Source organism: Drosophila yakuba, chromosome 2R (genome assembly GCF_016746365.2).
Source record: "Drosophila yakuba strain Tai18E2 chromosome 2R, Prin_Dyak_Tai18E2_2.1, whole genome shotgun sequence".
Classification (NCBI taxonomy): Eukaryota; Metazoa; Arthropoda; class Insecta; order Diptera; family Drosophilidae; genus Drosophila; species Drosophila yakuba.
In genome coordinates this window covers 9,516,817-9,535,188 of record NC_052528.2, presented here as the reverse complement: position 1 = coordinate 9,535,188, position 18,372 = coordinate 9,516,817, and the positions used below count along the sequence as shown (strand labels likewise).

The following is an 18,372-nucleotide window of genomic DNA, read 5'->3' as shown; positions in this document are numbered from 1 at the left end:
TTTTCCTCCCCTCCGCCCTCTTCTTTTTCTCACTTTTCTTGGCAGAGATGAACCTTTAGTTATATTCGGCGTTTTTCCTTGCATCAATTATTATGCAAAAGCACTTCGCCTTTAACAAACTGAAATTTTTATTTGGCTTAAATTTTAAGAAATACATTCAGCTCTTAAAAATTGTAATTTTTATCAAGTATTATTTTATATTAATTATTTTTATAAAATAAACCAGCTTATCACGCTTAAACATCTCTGAGTACTGCTTGTAATTTGGTTCTGGACTTTAATATATTTGAAAGTAATATACTACACTACGATATCCTTGGTGACCAGGACTTTTCCAGACGTTCACCTCTTGTTTTCCCCGCCCACTTTCAGGGGTTTATTTGCTTTGGCGGCAAAGTGTCTCGTCGCCTGGGTCGCCTTCTTTTCCTTTTTGGTGCCATCTGAGAATTTTGTGTTTGTTTTGCATTTTCCGCTTTTTCCTGCGGTTGTCCTTTTCCCTTTTGCCCGTTCCCTCAGATATATATTCAGATATTTTCCAGCGCTGCTTTTCCATTTTCCGCATATCTTATGAAATTGTTTATTTTTCTCGCTGTGTTGGGGGGATGGGTGACGGGTGAATGGTGGGGAGTGGGCCCGTAAAATGTGTTTATGCTGCCCAACTGCCATTTACCCTCTCGATAGCATCGTACTTTCCACTTTCCACAGAACCCAACGTTTATGTGGAGTGCATAATGGTTGTTTACTTGTTAGCCTCCCCGCTCGCATCCACATTTTGTGAAGTTCCCAATCGGGTTTTCTTACGATTTTCATTCACTTTGAAGTCTGTCGCTGTCATTCGAGTTTTCTGCTGGCAAATTTTATTTGCCTTACTCTGCACAAGGACGATGATTGAAGCCGAGTTGGCGAATTAATCTGATTCTTGGTTATGTTTCGGGGTTCCAGACGAATGCAAAATGTGAATTTAGTGGCTTTGAATTCACGAAACAGCATAATATAAAAAGTAAATTAACTCCTTTGAACATAATCAAAGTGTACTCCCAATATTCTATGTCTAAATCTGTTTTTATTTCGACTACAGATTTCTATTTTTAGGTATTTTTTCTGTTTTAAATTCGGATGTGCTCCCTAGTTCCATAGTTAATGATGCTTTCAGGGTTCCCTCCTTTTTCTATAATCCTCAGTATTTCAGCAAATTTTCGTACTTGGCTTACTACACTACGCTTATCATCTTATTCTCTATGTGCCAGCATATCTGTGAGGTCTTTTTTGCACTTTGAGCACAGGCACTTGCTCAAAACGACGTCGGCAAAGTGTCCTTAAAATAGTCATCAAATAACAAGCACACTGCCACAATGGCAGAACTCCTTCTCGTCCTTTGAATTTTGTATGCATGTGCATGCGCTGGGCTCTTCATAAAAGGTGTTGAATTCAATGCCTGCTTTGAATTACAGACGGCCTCCGTAAAGAGGGGGATTTTCAAGGGCTTTAAGTCTTTAATTTGCCTGGAGGTGTGTTCCAGGAAGTGGATCCCTGGATGCCGGGCAGCAGCAGGCGGTCCGTGGACGGTCCAACACTAATTGGTCGTGTCGCAGTCACGTAGAGAACTCTGTATCTCAGTTTCTAAATCTGTATGTGTCGGATGGACCTGGCCAATCCAACCCACAGATGGCCGAACATGTGTATATCGTTTATTTTATTTGTCATCTAGAACAAAAGTCGAATGCCTTGTATGCAAATAGCAAAAACCAAGTTACAGGAAATCTGAGCATATGCTGTTTTTGAGCAGTGCTGTAGTTGGTAGCCAATGTATCTGGCCAATGTATCTTTTACTTGAGCCAGTTCGTCCGTCATTTCGGCTTATTTAGCATTTGCTGTTATATGTTTTATGTTTTTGGTCTTTGGTTTTGTGAAAAATCTGGCTTTGTTTGTCCATTGAAATAAATAAATGCATGTGTGCTGGCTTGTTTATTATGCAATATGCATGACCACTTTTTCCTGCTGAGGATATGTGCAACTCAAGGGATCACAACGAAAAGTGACTGACCAGAGGCTTACTTTCCGTTCAAACTGGTAAAATATTGCTATTTGCATACAGAATTTCAGTTCGTTTTCTAATACAATTAAGGCAAACTGCCCCTGTGCTCCCCTTTTCCATGTAATCGGATGATCTCTTATTTGACTTGTTTCGTTACTATCATTCTTAAATTTACCATGGTTACTCGCAAAGTTTTGGAAAATTTCTCATGCATATATGCAGATGTGAATGTACTTTTTACGGTCACACAAGCACGAAGATGCCAAAGGACATCCTTGAATAAATAGCCATGCAAGTGTAGAGAAAAGTCAAGCCGCCCATGCGGATTAGAATAAAGGATTCCATGTGGCATATGCAGGCTCTCGAACTATTGTTCATATATTTTACAGTGCACACCGCTCTTAATTTAAAGCAGGTCAGCCTGTAGTCAAAAGTAAATATTTCTTCAGCCGAGTGTGTGCCTTAAACTTAACGGCTGCCAACTGACAAATTAATTTAAAAACTGCTCAAAATGTAAACAAATTTCCAGGGCCAACAATGTTTCCTGCCAGCCATTTGCAGCCAAATTAAATTCCTGGCGCGGACATCGTTCCCGTTAGCTACACTCTTGCACTCACTCAACAAAGATGTGTGGCAAATAAAACAGCCGGAGGATCGGCGAAAGGATAGCTGCATCAGCAACCGGAGGCAAACATCCAAAGGATAACACGGCCACGCGAACAACATGCACAAAACCAACAGCACGTTGGCCCCATAAAAAGAGCTTTAACTTTATTTTTGGCGGAGCAGCACAGCTAGCGGGAGCTCAAAGGAAGTGCCATCTGATTGAAAGTCCTTCCTTCCAGCCAGGACATGCAGAGAGCTAGCACCTGTACGAGGTGCAAATTCACCTTTTGGCCCTAACTTCGAACGAAAAGGAGAGGAGCCACATTAGTACAAAAGGAATGGTAAACCACTGAAAAGCAGGACTAGGAATACTAAATTTAATTGATCCTGCCAAACTGACTTAACGACGTCACCTCTCAAATTGTCAAATCAATTTTCTGCCCGGCTGATTCCCACGTTTGTTTATTCTAAACATTCCAACTGCAGTTTCAAACAACAAGCTACAGATGGCAGTCCAAAAAGGAAATGTTTCTTAAAAGCAGGCCTTAATTGCATTTCCATTTCCACTGGCAAAACATAAATTTAACCCGGAGACAAGTGCAGCCGAGTGGAAGGGCTGTCTCATTGTGCTTTGCGGATTTATCGGTTCAAAAAGCGATATTCTGCATTTCATATTTCTTGGTGGCTTACTGTCAACTTACCCAAAATGGAAAATTTGAAGTACCCAGTATCATTTGGCCGCACAGTTTAAACGACTCTGCAAATAGATGAAGGAGAATAAATATCAGTTTCCACACTTAAGTACCACATAAACACTGGCTTAGTTGCAGGTGATTTATTTGTTTGATTTACAATTTAGCATTTAATTTGCCTGCCTGTTTTTTGTGAGCTCAGTCGTATAATAACCGAATAAACAAGCAAATAAATGTGCGACTCGGCGCATTTGTAGTTCAATTACTGTGGAAACGAATCTGAAAGTTAACAGCAAACATCCCCAAATCCCCCGCCTCATTTCGAACAATGCGGATTCAAAGGCAAAATCCATTTGGCCGGGTTCTCGGAACTTCTACCGCCTTGTATAAATATTAATGAAGTAGGCCATAGAAGTGCGAGTCGACTCGAGTTCAGTTTGTTGTTGAATGGGCGCATTTGTAGCAAGAAATCCTGGCCCAGTTACAAGTTTCCCATCCATTGTTACCCCATCCCAGCCCCAGATTTCCCCATCCACCGCCATAGCTCTTGAGTTCCTGGTTATTTGCATAGGATTCGCATAATGGCCCGGAGAGGAGCTCACTGGTTAAGTCACGCATCAGCGCTTCAATTGCTGATGGCGGCCACTCTGTGGCTAATTAGCAAATGTTTTGCTTATTAAATGGTCCATGAAATGGACGACCACTGTACGCCATGGAATGCAGTGCATTTCATTTAAGCCAACTGTTTAGATACACGGCAAGAAAATGAGTGCAGTCTTTACTTTTCCAATTTATTTCAATTGCTAGCTCTCAAGATGATGGAAGATTATGAAAACTGATTTGATTTAACTGACATAGATACCAGTTTTTGGTATTATTAAGCGAAGGGCTTACAATTTTCTCTGTGTGCAGAGGCTCAAGTCGAAAACATGATTGAGGAACAGACGGAGTGGTGCAGCCTCCTGCTCCGCATTATGCACTCAAACTGAGACAAAAGCCTTGATTGGAGTCACAAGAGTCTATAGTGTTGCGCCACGCCCACTTTTCCAACACCCCCTCCGTTTGAGTCCATTAAAATCCACTCAAGTGCACTTAAACGCTTCCGAGTGGTCTGACTGACAGTTTTGCGTTGGCACTAATGACAGTTAAGATTTGAATCCGCATAGGAATCGCTTTACGTTGTCTATGACTCTTTCCTACTCAGAAATGAATGTCAGATGTACATAGTACTCATTTGTAATTAAGAGAGCATTTAAGAAATAACGTACATGGGAGATACTATACTCTCACTGGATTCTATGTAGACTAAATACATTAAAAAAAAGGGTATGTAATCAGTCGCCTCTATCGCTTTGCTTCTCACTAGGATGAGTAATTGACTCCACCCACAAAAGCTCTCCCGGGGAGAAGCAACTTGTCCGTAATCAAGGAAACTGCAAGTTTTCGCCTTAACTGTTATCGCTTGTGATTCATTTTTGTAGCGCTTTTGAATGGTCCATAAAATGTCGACGGGTGCAAGAGTGCAGAGTGCAGAGTGCAACCAGTTGCATGTCCTTTACCGGAATATCCCTTCTTTGCCAACCCCATTTCCTGCGCGACTGCAACATCGTTCGCTGGAATTTGCGGCCATAAAGGACACCAAAGTTCAGAGTGAAAGGTGTGGCGATTTGGGCCGATCCCCTAAGTCGCTTCGCTTTAATTAAATTGGCAAAGTTTTGCGCTGCGAAAAGTTCCCAATTTATTTTCGGGCCCGGCCGGGAGACAAAGGCCTTTGGGGCGGTCCGTCTTGAAAGTGTGCTTTAAATGTAAATGGCATTTGGTTGGCACCCTCCTTTTCGCTCAGTACCTTTTTGTGTTTTCCATTTGGTTTTTTTGCCAGAACATTCTTTTTTATGGCAGCCGTGCGAGTGAGTGGCTGTGTGTGCCGATTTCATTGTATTGCGGCTCGTTGTAACTCGCAACTAACGAGGCCATCAACAGGATGCTGCACAGGCTGAAAAAGGATCAAAAGCGGCACAAAAGCCGGTTGCAGCTGGTAGGTGATTAGAGTGGGCTAGGAGTGAGAGCCAGTCAGCGACACGTTGCGAAAATTGCCTTAACTGTAATTGCCAGGACCTGACTGCCAGCCTCCCTGCCAGTATGTCCTCCTTTAAGCACCCGGCCCTCCCTCAAATTAGGCTTAAACGCTTCAGCCAGCAGCCTATCCAATCGTTCACTGTCTTTCGAGCTTTGGAACTCTGCATCCGATTGGCATTCCAAATCGAAAATCTACTCAAACAAGAGCTGAGCTGAGGCAGGGATTACCTGAGTTCCAACTAGTCTCAAAAGAACTTGCAGATAAATTTGCTACAAAGTAGATTAGATCGAAAAACATTTTGCTTATTCTAGGATCTTTTTTTTTGTGTATGGAATGAGCAGCAATTTGAGAAAAAATGTATATAATATTAAAATACATGGATCCAATACTAAAACAAAGAAGGCCTATCGGTAACATTGATACAGTTTTTCACCCGGAATGCGGAGCGGAAATTTGCAAAAATTTAATTTAAGCTGCTAGCAAAATATTCCAATTTAATTGTGAAAAACGTTTATTTTGAAATTTTATTAAGCTTTTCGTTCGGTCCGCTCCGTTTGCCAAACAAGAGCGATAAATTTCCAGCTTATGCCAGTGCGCCATAAAAACAATTTAATGGCATACTCTCTCATTTTTTTGCCCCAGCAACGAGGGAACAAAAAATAATGCAATTAAACAAATAAATTTCCCAATAAACCTATTTGAGGCGGGGCGAAAAGCGGAGGGGGTAGCGGGCATAAAAATGGCGTAGTTTACCTCAATTAACACACCAGCTGGGCGGGCACATTCGATGCAGGCGGCGGAGGATGCGGATGAGGCGGACGTGGCGAAGGAGGACCTGGTGTGGGCTTAATTGCAGGCAATGGCCAATGGTCAGTAGTCAGTCAGACAAAACCCGTAACCCAGCATCCGGCGCCGACCACGCCCCATTCTGGATTTTATCGCCAGAAGTAACGACACTCCAAGTGTTCGTCCTGCGAAGCCATTAAAAAGTGGAGGGGCCAGCCGACTTGGACTGCCCTCCAGTCGTTTCCACATTTTTTGCTCCTTTTTTGGCATGTAATGACCGAAAACAAATCGACGAGGAGCAGCATCGGTGGCAGGAAATGTCTGGTCCTGGACCCATTTAATGCCCATGTAAATGTGAGCTAACAAACCTACCTGGTCGCCATTAAAGTTCACTTTATGCTGGCCATCTTGCAGTATAGACCAACCAGTAAAAAGGATAGGTATCCTGCAACTGTTTCTAATTGTGTGCTATGTGTGTGTGCATAAAAATGCTAATTTTATGTCTTGCACACACAGCCTGAACAAGTTTTCATCTTGTAAATATTTTCATTATGGTCGGACGAGCGGCAACAGCTGTCCTTCCAGGACATAAAATTCCCGTTTATGAACGTGCCCAGAATGGCCGAGATGTTTCCACTATATAGTGGCCCCACTTCGAGAGTTTAGGGCTCAAAAGCCAAACTGGGGCGCATCCTAAATAATCGGAACGTCTTCTCCGGCCGGCTGGCCACTAAGTGCGGTAATAATTTGCGAAAGATAAAACCCAAATAATTACCCCGACTTTTAAATGATTGTTAAGAATTCCGGGGAAGTAGCCGACTTTTAAAAGGTTTTTGCAATTTATCTGTAGCTGTCTTGTAATAAATTTGAAATTACATATTATCCTAAAAATGAATTATGGATTAAAAAAATACACATTATTTATTTTTTCGCATGGTATTTAGATTTGTGTCTACGATTTATAAGTGAATGTCTAGGTCTAGAAGTGAAATTTCAAACGCGTTCATTTTTGCTTCTTTTGGCTTATTTCTGTTGCAATTATTTTTCTAGTTTCTAGCCGCTTTCTAGTGAAATTTCCCCGAGCTCATGCTTTTGTTTTGCAGCTGAAGCTTTTCTGCTACCCGGCTTTTGCCTTTGTTTTTGTCGCCCGGCGTTCCTTGTTTTTCCAGCTTCCGTTTCCGCCGAGTGTGTATTGAGTGTGTGTATCTGTGTGTTTTGCTACTGAGTTTCGTCTTCCTGTTGGCGCCTTTTGGGAAAACTCGTCCAGTTGCCTACAGCGCCTCCAGCTTTATATACACTTTAAAACAATTTATAAGTTAAATAGAAAATCGGCATTGACAATCTTCTACCAGCTTGCCATTTAAACAGATTAATTATTTGTTATTAATAACACAAAAAAACCAATAACACAAGTAGCCAATAAAACTCAATTAAGGTATAATTTCTTTGAGTGCATTGCCCGCTTGCTCCCCAAACGGCCATCATATTTCGCCATTTTCGTTTACTTTTTGAAATTGTAAAATATTACACAAATAAAAAGAAAACTGCTCGGCTGGGGGGAAAATGAGGCTACTTAGGATATCGCCTGGGGAGTCCCAATGAAGCCAGATACTCAGATACCAAGTTTAATTTCTCCCAGACCGCGTATTAAAGTCAAAAGCTTTGACGGCGCTTCTGCCTAAGAAGTTTTCCCTATTTTATTGCATTTTTGGGGCTTGTTGAGAGCGCCAGCAAGTCGGTAAAGGACTTGATGATGCCGCGCTGACGTGGCGCTTTCGTGACTCGATTGTTGGGGCGGTGGAGAGGGGGCTGATGCTGGTGTAAACTCATCACATTTGTGCAGCTGTTTGGCTGGCAAGTTGTATTTTTTTGGCTTTTGGGGCTTTTTGTAGTCTGCTGACGACATTTTGTCATGTTGTTTTTGCAGCTGGCTCTGCCCCCTTTCCTGCAGTCTAATATCAACACTTTTGTGCTACGTAATTACTTTGAAATTAGTTTGCGTCGCAAACTTTGCACATTATGCGCATCCTTATGCCCACAGATCTCCCCAAGCCCAAAAATAAATGTATATATGTTTGTACATATATACTCGTAGCCGAAGCATTAAAGTTGCCATTAGCGCGCTTTCCTCTACTTTCTATATTTTCCCCGTTTATTTGCTTGCTGTTTTGATGTTTGTGCTGTTAGTGCATCTTGTTTGTTATTTTATTAAATGCAATGTGTGGGAATTTTCGGCGCTTCAAGCGTACGCCTTTTTCGATAAAATAAAAATAAATATCATTAAATTGCTTATTAAATAAGCAGCCAGTGTGGAGTGCATTTCGCAAACTAATGTTTTGCAAACAGTCAAAAAAAGCCAGCCATCATAGGTTCAATTATCCGCATAATTAAGTGTGGCTTAGAGTGCCTAACTAATTGGAAAATGTTAAATGGTATTTTAAAATGTTAATTATAGGCGGAAATTAAATAGTGAGTGTTCCTATATGGTATGTTGAGTCTATGGTCGTACCCTATGGAAGACAATCAATTCCTGTTCGTGAAATCAAACAGAAAAGTTTTGCGTCTCACTTGCGCTCGAGTTTACTGTTGTGTAAGGACTTTAAGGACATAAACATCCTCATTCCCCCGATTTCGATCATTACGTGCCAGACAATGCGTTTTGCTGTTTAGCTTTTCATTCCATGAAATAAGAAACTGCACCGCAAAAACAACAAAGTCGGCACAGCAGCTGCATTCAGGGAAAACAAATAAATAAACAACTGGCGAAATGAGCACGCCGAATGAAAGGACGCGGATGCGGATGCGGATGGGGCTGCGGATGTAATGGAGCGGGAATGGAAGCGAGCTCACTGTGCACTGCGGCTAATGGCAAAAATAATATTTAACCAGAAAATGGGGCATGGGGAACTATGGATTTACTGCCTGATATGCGTGCGAAAAGGGCAGGCGGGTGGGCGATAGTGGGCGTGGTCGTGAATATTACTATCTCTTCCGCCCTTTCAATTACAAACGCAAACATTATGTGCAGCGACTACGTTGCGTATGCGCAACATTAAATGCAGTCGTTGCAGAAACGCTCAAATGATGTTGCCATCGCTCCTGCAAGCTGTGCAATTAAAATCATGCAATTTTAATACGCAATGGCAACACGGGCATAAGTAAATAAGCGACAAAAGCAGCTCGACTGCCACCGAGCGCTAAGCAAACATTTTAAAATATTTAAATACCAAGGAGCAGCAGCCACTGGACCACAAATAATACAACACCTTCGGGTAGCCAGCACAAAGGTACTCTGCAATAAAACTACTTTATTATGTGATGCCTCTTAGATTTCTTATATATATTTACTAGACATATTACATATCAGTGGTTTATATATGGTTTGATAATAAACTCATGTTCTCATGGCAGAATAGTGGTCAGCAAATAAGATGTTCCTGCATATCCTAAAAACCTGCTTAGCATGTTTAGTTGCCTTCTGGCTGGTTTGCTTTTATGTCGTTACCTGTAGTTGGACCCATACATATTCGGGAATATAATATACCCTGCGACCTTTTCGAGTACCCTGCACATAAAAGGCAAAAACCGTTGACGTGTCGTAGATGTCGAGGCTCTCTCTTTGGTGGTGTCGGTGTTGGTGATGGTGTTGGCCGGGTTAAGTGCCCGCCCTGTATTTTTACGCTTGATTGTGTTTTATGGCCAGACGACGCCCAGCAGGAGCAGGAGCTGGGAGAAGGAGCAGCAAAGGGGGCAGGTGGATGCACATTACTCGTCGCTGTCCCCGGCAGCCACAGGACCATAAATACTGCGGCTTGTTCTCGCATGTCCGTGTCGGCACGCCCATAAGCCCCACTCCTCGCCCACCCCTTCCTCATCCCCATCATCGTCATCCGTGCCCTTTGCCCTCTGCCATCTGCCCCGTGTGCTCAGCCAAAAGGATCCAGCTGCAGCGGCAGCCTGCTGCTCCTGCATTTTTTACGATGCAACCCAGGTTGCACAAATAATGCACAAGCCAATGAAGCATGCCACCGGCACGTTTGCAAACGCGTCCCGCAGTCGGACAACTCGCCCCTTTTCACCAGCGATTTTCAACTTTGTGCGATTTTCATTTCTTTATTATTATTCCCTCCTTTTTGTTTGCTGCGCACTAATGAAAAACTTTGCATCCGGCAAGTGCAAACAATAATTATGGCCAAAAGGGGCTGGGCAGCGGGGCAGGATCGAAGAAGACGAACCATAACTTGGCTCTGGCAGATACGCCTCCTTTGAGGCAGGGCGCAAAAATAATTGAAAAATTCTTGGCAACCTGATAGGGCTGCAAAGCAATTTCATTTCCTTGGCCAAGGGCTCATAGAAAATATTTGGCAATCGAAATTATGGTAAACAAAATGAGGAAGGTAGTAAACTGCGTATGATCTGTGATCTCGTACCATAGTATTTTCTAGTGAATGCATAGTGATCTAAAATTGTTATTATTTGTTGTCAGGCGTCTTTCATTATTTTGCTCAATCTTACTCAATCAATCATTTTTAATTGGACGTCCTCGGAATTGGGCATTCCATGCATTTATTCAGACCATTCCTCAGCTTTTATAGTAATCAATTATGCACCCCGTTAAAGTTTAATTAATTTGGCTGACCCTTGGATAGAAGACGAAAATCATTTATTATTTTAATTAAGTCAACAACTCAACTGCTGCCGTTGTTGCTGGCCAGGTGGAAAATTGCAGAAATAAATGAGCCAACTGTCAAACGCCGGCCTCCAAGGCGGAAAGGCGGTAGTTTTCCGGGTTTTCCGGGTGGGGAAAGTCGGCGGCAGGACAGCAGCAACATGTTGCTGACAGTTGTTCAATTCGCATCAGAAAAGTTGCCTTAACTGTTGTGGCCTTTGTGCCATCATTTTTGCATTAATTAATAACGAGCTTCATTTATTGATTGAAGTGCGCAATCAGTGGAGCTCACTGCCTCGGGACAAATGCTGTCATCGGCCATTTGTCCAACCTTCATTTGATTAATTAATTTTATTGTGGCAAAAATCATAAGCAACTAAAAAAGATTTCTGTTGCTGCTAGGACATAACTAATGCGCCACTTCAACGTTTATTGTGTCTTTCTGCTGACAAAGAAAAGCTTGAGCCTTCTACTCGGCAGCCTTGCTTTTTGCATAACAAATTTCCGCATAACAAGGTTACCCCAGTGTCTACCTTTCGTGCATATAAATACGAGATGAAATGCTCCTCCAAATACTCGCAAATATATTTTTGGAATTGCTTTTTTTTTTTCCTCTTAGCCTGCACTTAACACGCGGCGTGTTTATTATGTATGGAGCGTAGTCAACGAGAGGCACTCACGCACATTTCGGAAAGGACGAGGAGGTTGCTGAATAGGTAATATTCGCCGCCTCCTGTGCTGCGGCCCATTTAAGTTAGATTAGCCGAGAATAATATTAATCAATCACGCCTCGGGATTTGGCCAGGCACGCGTCTTTATCCTTCGGCAGCCATTTTGTTGCTCCATTTGCCTAAGACCATCGGCAGTTGGCCCCCATCTTGGGCATGGCATGTATACGTGCACATATATCCCGCCGACTGATGTTGATGAGCTCCATCATGTTGTCCTGGCTCTCGGCTGACAGCTGCTGCCCCTTGGAATACGTGTCCTGGCTTAGTCCTTCGCTTTGCCTGTTGTCAACTTTTGGGGCGCAAGAAAAATGGCCAAAGTTGAACCGAACAAAAAAGCTGGTTATCTGGGGAGGGCGGAATGTATACGGTTGGGTGGCAGCAACCAGGACCTGTGTGTCCTGTCAGTCTGCTCTTCTCTCGCTCTGTTATAACATCATTTATTTAGCTGCACAGACGACAGACAGCAGCTACTCTCGTTTTTATTTGAATTTATGCTGATAATGTGCAGAAACAACAAAATGAAAGAGGAAGGAAGAACAATGGGTTTTTTCGGTGCTGCCATAGCCAGAGCCAGAGCAGCTGCAACTAGGTGTGCTAGGTTTCAGCTCCTGGATCCCCAGGGATATGATTAATCTGCCCAACGCCACGCACTTTATCATGGGCTACATGCAAAAAGCATATTAAATATTTACAACCCACTGCCATTTCTTTTGGTGATGCAATTCCGGGTGATGAAAAACGGAACATGGAGCATGAAATATTTTATGGCAAAGTCAATTCATTTATTGATACACGTTTAAGGAGCTTTTGCTAGGAGCATTTATATCCCGAAGTTGGCTGACTCTGAAACAATTTGGCAGCTTGTTGCATATGGAAAATGTTTTCCCCATCTATCATCATAAATTTTCGTTGACGCACCCCATTGGCAGATGTTCTGTTCATGCTCATGCTCCCTTCATGTTTGCCTTTCGTGCCGAATTTCCCTCTGATTTTCTATCATTTTTTACTCCTGGTAAAGGTAAGAAATGTTTTCCCCTACGGGCAGTGGGCGTGGCACGCGATGCAGCTTAATGTCTACTAAAAATCGAATTGTGATCGATCACATCAACAAAGTCCGCTGAAAATGCAAGGTCAACTTCGGGAAATTCAATATTTTCTCTCACACTGGGGAAGTGATGAGATTTTCGTTGCGCATTTATGTATGATTTTATATTTATGAGTTGGCTGTTAAAAGTCGCTGGTGGCGACTGGTGTTTTTATGGTTTTAATGCCATTTTACGGCGACCCGTACAGGCATATGCATAAGCGGAGAAAATTCGTAGGAATTCCCGGGCTGGGCCAACATTAATCAAACTTTTATGCCATCCTAAAGAGCATAAAAAACGGGTGGCCTACTTATTATCAATGCACATAAACGGCACTGTGTGCACACTCAAAGCGGGAACTACTCGCCTTAAATAATACATTTTCCCCAGCCTCGGGTGAAAAGGACTCGGCGGCAACATCTTGGCGAAGTAAAAAGTTAAAGAGCACTTGATGACTTGCCGCCAGCAGTGGGCCACTGCGGATACGCGACGTGTCCAAGGCAACCGCAGACGTCCCAATAAGCCACTTAAAAAGTTTATAATTAGCAACAGGGCGGAAGCGCAAAAAATTGGAGTAAATTAAAAATTGTAGCTGATAAGTAACAAGCAACATATAATTGGGAAAAACGAAAGGCTAAAAAATACGTTGATGATGTTAGGGTTTTTTTGTGTAGGGAGAAAAGGTAAGTTTTCTGTTTATCAATTTAAAATTCTTAAGCGAGCGTTACATCTGGCGGATTCGAATTGTGAGAAAATGTGTTTACTAGTAGGTGAAAAAATGAATTGCTAAATTAATGTAGTGGGTATATTCAAAGTTTGAGTTCCGGCTTCGCAAAAGCTCTTAAAAGATTACACTTAACACAAACTCTCGCACCTTAACAAACAATTGCTTTTCTCTTACGGCTTCATTAATAATTATGCGGCTCATTAAAATGCGCTTCATGTAGTCTTGGCTTCTCCGCCGCAAGGCAAAAGCAGCTGGAATATTATTTTTAATCAATTAAGTTTTGTCAGGCACACCCAAAACTAAAACATAAATGATGAGCCCGGCACGTGACATGTCTGCTAAATGTTTGGGCTTTTCCGCTCGTCGCTCTCTTTGCCCTGTTCCCGGTTCCCGGTTCGCTTTTCCATTTTCCTTTTCCCACTTTTCCCCACTCAGCACCAACACTAACGCAGAGGCACTCACACTAGCGTAAACATACAATGGCCTCGTTATCTCTGCCCATTTGGTCGCCTCATATTTACTTACGTCCATGCAGTTAATAATTATGTCAGAGCCTGTAGCTCGGGCTTTGGTTGGGTTTGCTTGTGTGGACTCACGCCTCCTTGTTATGAAATGCCCCTATTATATGCTCTGCTGCTTCTTATAATGCGCCAATTGCTGTCAAGTGCTGGCCTAGGACACAGGCGGAGGGTATAGGAACGGGATAGGGAATGGGCATGGGAATGGGAATGTCTCTGCTCCTTTTCGATCCCTTAAGATGTGCAAACAAAAGCGCAGCGGCATTTAACTTCTGTGTGTGTGTGTGTGTGTGACAGCTGTTGTCCTGTTGTCTGGCAAGCGGATGTGCGAGCATTGTGTTGGCACATCCGGTTACATTATGAAACTAACACACGCACACACAATAAGGCTCGAGAGAAGCGTAGGCACACACACTAACACACTGGGCACATAAACTTAAATGGTTCGCCTCTTTTTTATGCTGCAGCTGCTCCTGATGATGAAACCGAACAGTGGCACTAAAAAGGACCTCGTCCTGATACGTGTTTTGGCCAGCTAGGATGAGCTGGACTTCGAGAAAATGCAGCTTAAAATAGTACCTACGTGGTAATGTCTATTTTTTTTTTAAGAATGTAGCCTTGATCTGTTCTTAAGATTTTAAAATCTGATCCGTTGTACTTTTGTGTAAAGAATAAAAACCTTTCCGCTGTAGCTCCACTGTACTTTCCCAGTTAACTAAACTCATTCTCCGCCAAGTCCCTACTGAACTTGAAGTAACTGCCCCGAAGTGTAACTACAGGAGCTCACACATTGTGGCCATATTTCATGGCTATTACCAGGACCTGGACAACAGGATGCTTTTATCCAATGCCTGTTCAAGATAATTTTGTGTGCGTAAAATCACAGACCCCTCGTGTTGATGTTCATATAGCCGTAGCAGGGACAAAGAAGAAGCCTCCTTACTTGCTAGTTGTCTCTGGGGTTACTTTGGCTCTGGTCTAAGCAGATAATTACATAAAAATGAATAATAATCCCCAAAGAGGGCACTAACGTCTCAAGAGCACTGACCAGGGCTTATTGACTAAATGTGTTAATGATTTTGCAAATTGAATTGGGGGCTAGGTGGCGGCAGGAAGCCAGGAAGCAGTCACCTCCAACAGGATGTCAATTTAAATAGCCGGAAGACAGTGCCGGACTCCAAGGGACGTGTGATTTGTGTACGTGGAGCGGAAGTGGCCGCCCGATAAAGGCCAGGAAGTATCTCAAAAGGAGTTGCCGACGAGGCAGAGGGAAGTGGATATCCTTGTGCACACTGGCACAAGTTTAGTGGTTGGAAAGGCAGCTTTGAAGGGCTTCAATAAATACGGCCTGCAGGCCTTAACTAAATATTATTGTCAAATCTTTTTTATGCTATCAATATTATTACTAAAATAATTAAAATGCCCCCCTAAAGCTCTCAGGAAATGTTTTTCAAGTGCAGGGACCTGCTGCGGCTGACCAGACGTCAAGTGCAACGGAGAAAGACAAATGAAAAGGGAAGGAGATGAGGAGAAAGGGAAATCGCTCAATGGAGGGACAACGGAAAAGTTATTAGTTTGGCGGGACGCTAAGACAAACAGCGCTTATAAATAAGCCAGTGGGAAATGTGGCAGAGACCAGCGGATGAACCCCTTGCAGTCTTAGCCCCAAAGCAAATAGAAATGTAATAATGCGATAGGAACAATGGGGCAAACTATCTGGTAGGTTTCCCCATAGCCGTCGGCCTTCCTTCCACCAATCCATCTCAAATAGCTGAAGCGTGATTATGAGCAGCCTAAGCGTATTAGGGCTCGAGTGATTGGACCTTATTCTCTTCTCCAATCTCTCTGAGCGATAAAGCAAATGAAAATAGCGCTTTCTGTTTACTTTCGCAAGGGTGTGGCCAGCACACCCGTACATACACATATACGTGATGTATGGCCAAGACATATGGCCAGGCTGTCCCCGGCTGCCAAGCTGACAGATGCTGCCATAGATGGAGCACTCTGCAGACAATCTGCAGTCTCAGCAAATTTGCGCCACGAATTGAGTTATCGCAGCGACGGATGGGCTAAGGAAAATGGCTCATGATTGCCCAGAAATTGTGAAATTTGTTAAATGACGTAACTGAGGAGTTATGGGGAACTTTTGCGATTTATGGCAGATCATTTTGTACCCTGGCTCACTTAAATTACACGTTCTGCAAACCAAATGAAGAAGCCCAAGCATGCTTACGTATTTTCTGCACCTTTTTCATAAATATTTACTTCTTCTCTATCACGTTGCTGCTAGTAATAATAATAAGCGTAGTTCCACAATTTATCAGATACCTGCTATCTCTATCGCTATGTATCTTATACAGTCCTAGGTTTATCTAGCAAATTGAAAACTTAAGAGTCGGCTTTAGCAACGGATGCATTCGTGGTATCAAATCCCGCTCAGCTGCAGTTTACTTGCTGTCATGGCCAGTATAACACTGGCCCACTGGCCCCACATCTACAGCCGCCACTGGGCAAGCAACCTGTCCGGGAAGCAGGAGTAACCATCCCTTAGCCCCATATCCCCAGTCGTCCCTATCTCAGCCCTTCTCTCGATTTGCGATTCCTGTTCTTTGCTGTCCGGCGCAGATGCGACTCGCCCTGCCGTTGGGATGCCATGCGATGCGATGCCTTTCCTTGCCTCATTTTCAATTGATGTATCTGCCGACGTTGTATTTTTAATGCGAGGAAATGATGCGGGGGCGGAATGGGAGTGGCAGTGGGAGTAGCCAAGTAACTGGCTCCGTTGGGTCTTTAAGCCATGTGCAATCATCGATGTGTCTGCTGTCCTGGATCCTCTCGTTGCCATTGACGCAGCATCTGCCTTTGCCGTGGCAGTTGCCATTGCCTTTGCCTTTGCCCTGGACCTCCTGGCTGCTCCTCGATCTCCGATGGCAAAATGTGAGCGTTTCCGCAAAGTCGGTGAGCTCAGCAACGATGGGCTAACGAGGGGGATGGCCTGGTAAGGGGACAGTGAACAAAATTATGTCTGTTGCGGCACCGTGGGCACCAGCTATTGCTTCAGTTTAAGCGGATCTATATTTCATAAATAACTAAAATGATCTTAAGGGTATTTTTTTAGGAAGCCAAACAAATTTCAATATACCAATCATGCAAACAAAACGATACATGTATATTATATCAGTAAAATAAGAATTGATTTAATGACTTTTCAGCTTCTATTCTAGCTGCTAAATTGTTTCTCATATATGAGCTCACTTAAAACTAATACCTCTTAAAACAGAAAATACCAGTGTGCGTGGTATTTCCGTATCCGCATTAGATACGCGAATGCAACAGACTAGACTCGGATGGCGGAGGAGTGCGACGTGGGAGAACTCACACGACTTTGTCATTACAAATTGAAAGACATTTCTAGTCGCGTTCTCCCCGCGCCAAAGGACCTTCCACGGGACGCCGAGAGGGGGAAGGGGGAGGTGGCAGGTGGTAGGACTTGGTGGATGCCCCCGGGTTGGGCGTACAACATAGTATCGGTCCTGGTTGCCCCGTTTCTCTTTCTGAGGTCGGCCGATGCGTTGCGATAGCTTACCTAACTGCATCCGGCTGACAGTTCAGCTGGATTCAGCTTCAGGCTCGCTTTCCTCCATTTCGCTACCCACACAGTTCTCTACCAAGCGATTCTGCTATCCCTAGTCCTGCTTCCTGTTCCCAGCTAGGCAACATGTGTCGCTTGAAGGAAATTGAATTTTTATTAAAGGAAAACATTTTTATTGCAGATTATTTTCGTTTTGTACCCCAGCTGATTGAAATTTCAACTTCCGTCTGGGACGAGGGACTTCAATTGAATTAGGAAACTTTTGCAAAAGTTTTACTAAGGTATGCTGGTAATTAAATTTTACAAAAATATCCTCGGAAGTATGAAGTGCATCTAGTTTTTTGGTAGAGTTTTTTAGGGATTACGGTTATTTAGTGTGCATCTGTGGAGCAACTTGCCTTGTATTCATAGCAAGATACATATGTACATATTAATACCAGTTACTCAAAGGGTAAAAGGGTATTATAAGGTTAAATATATATTTGTGCAATTGGTATAAGGGACCAAGAATAAATATCCGTGATCAGAATTACTAGCTCAGTCAATCAGGCTGTGATTGTCCATCAGTATGAACGATAAAAGAGAAAGTGTGTCCGAATTGAAACAGCAATTTAAAGTTTCTCTGGCTTCCACAAGGTTTAGATTTTGTAAAGGTAATTGTAATGGATCTTGGTAAAGTTTCAGTAACCCTTAAAGGGCTATGCGAGATGTAACCTCCGCTAGGTGAAGCTCAAGCGCAAAGAAAGGGATATCTAGTAGTCGAGACAGTCGAATACGGCGTTATCCCTTGCTTGACTTCATCTTGTTGCAGAGACCAGAAAAAAGCATGGGAAGACTAGAATTTTTTCGATTTT

At 43.0% G+C, this 18,372-nt stretch overlaps 1 long non-coding RNA gene across 2 annotated transcripts in view; it reads right to left on the bottom strand.

Annotated features, from left to right (window-relative positions):
* The window catches only part of LOC120321022, a 31,598-nt gene continuing 13,226 nt past the window's right edge, over positions 1–18,372 (bottom strand). Inside the window, exon 3 of one of the 2 annotated variants that reach the window (XR_006245135.1) lies at positions 1–3,398. This is a non-coding gene — a long non-coding RNA (uncharacterized LOC120321022). Of the gene's footprint in view, positions 3,399–7,016; positions 16,922–18,372 lie in introns of those variants that run through there. The other variant, XR_005560578.1, reaches the window with a different exon arrangement.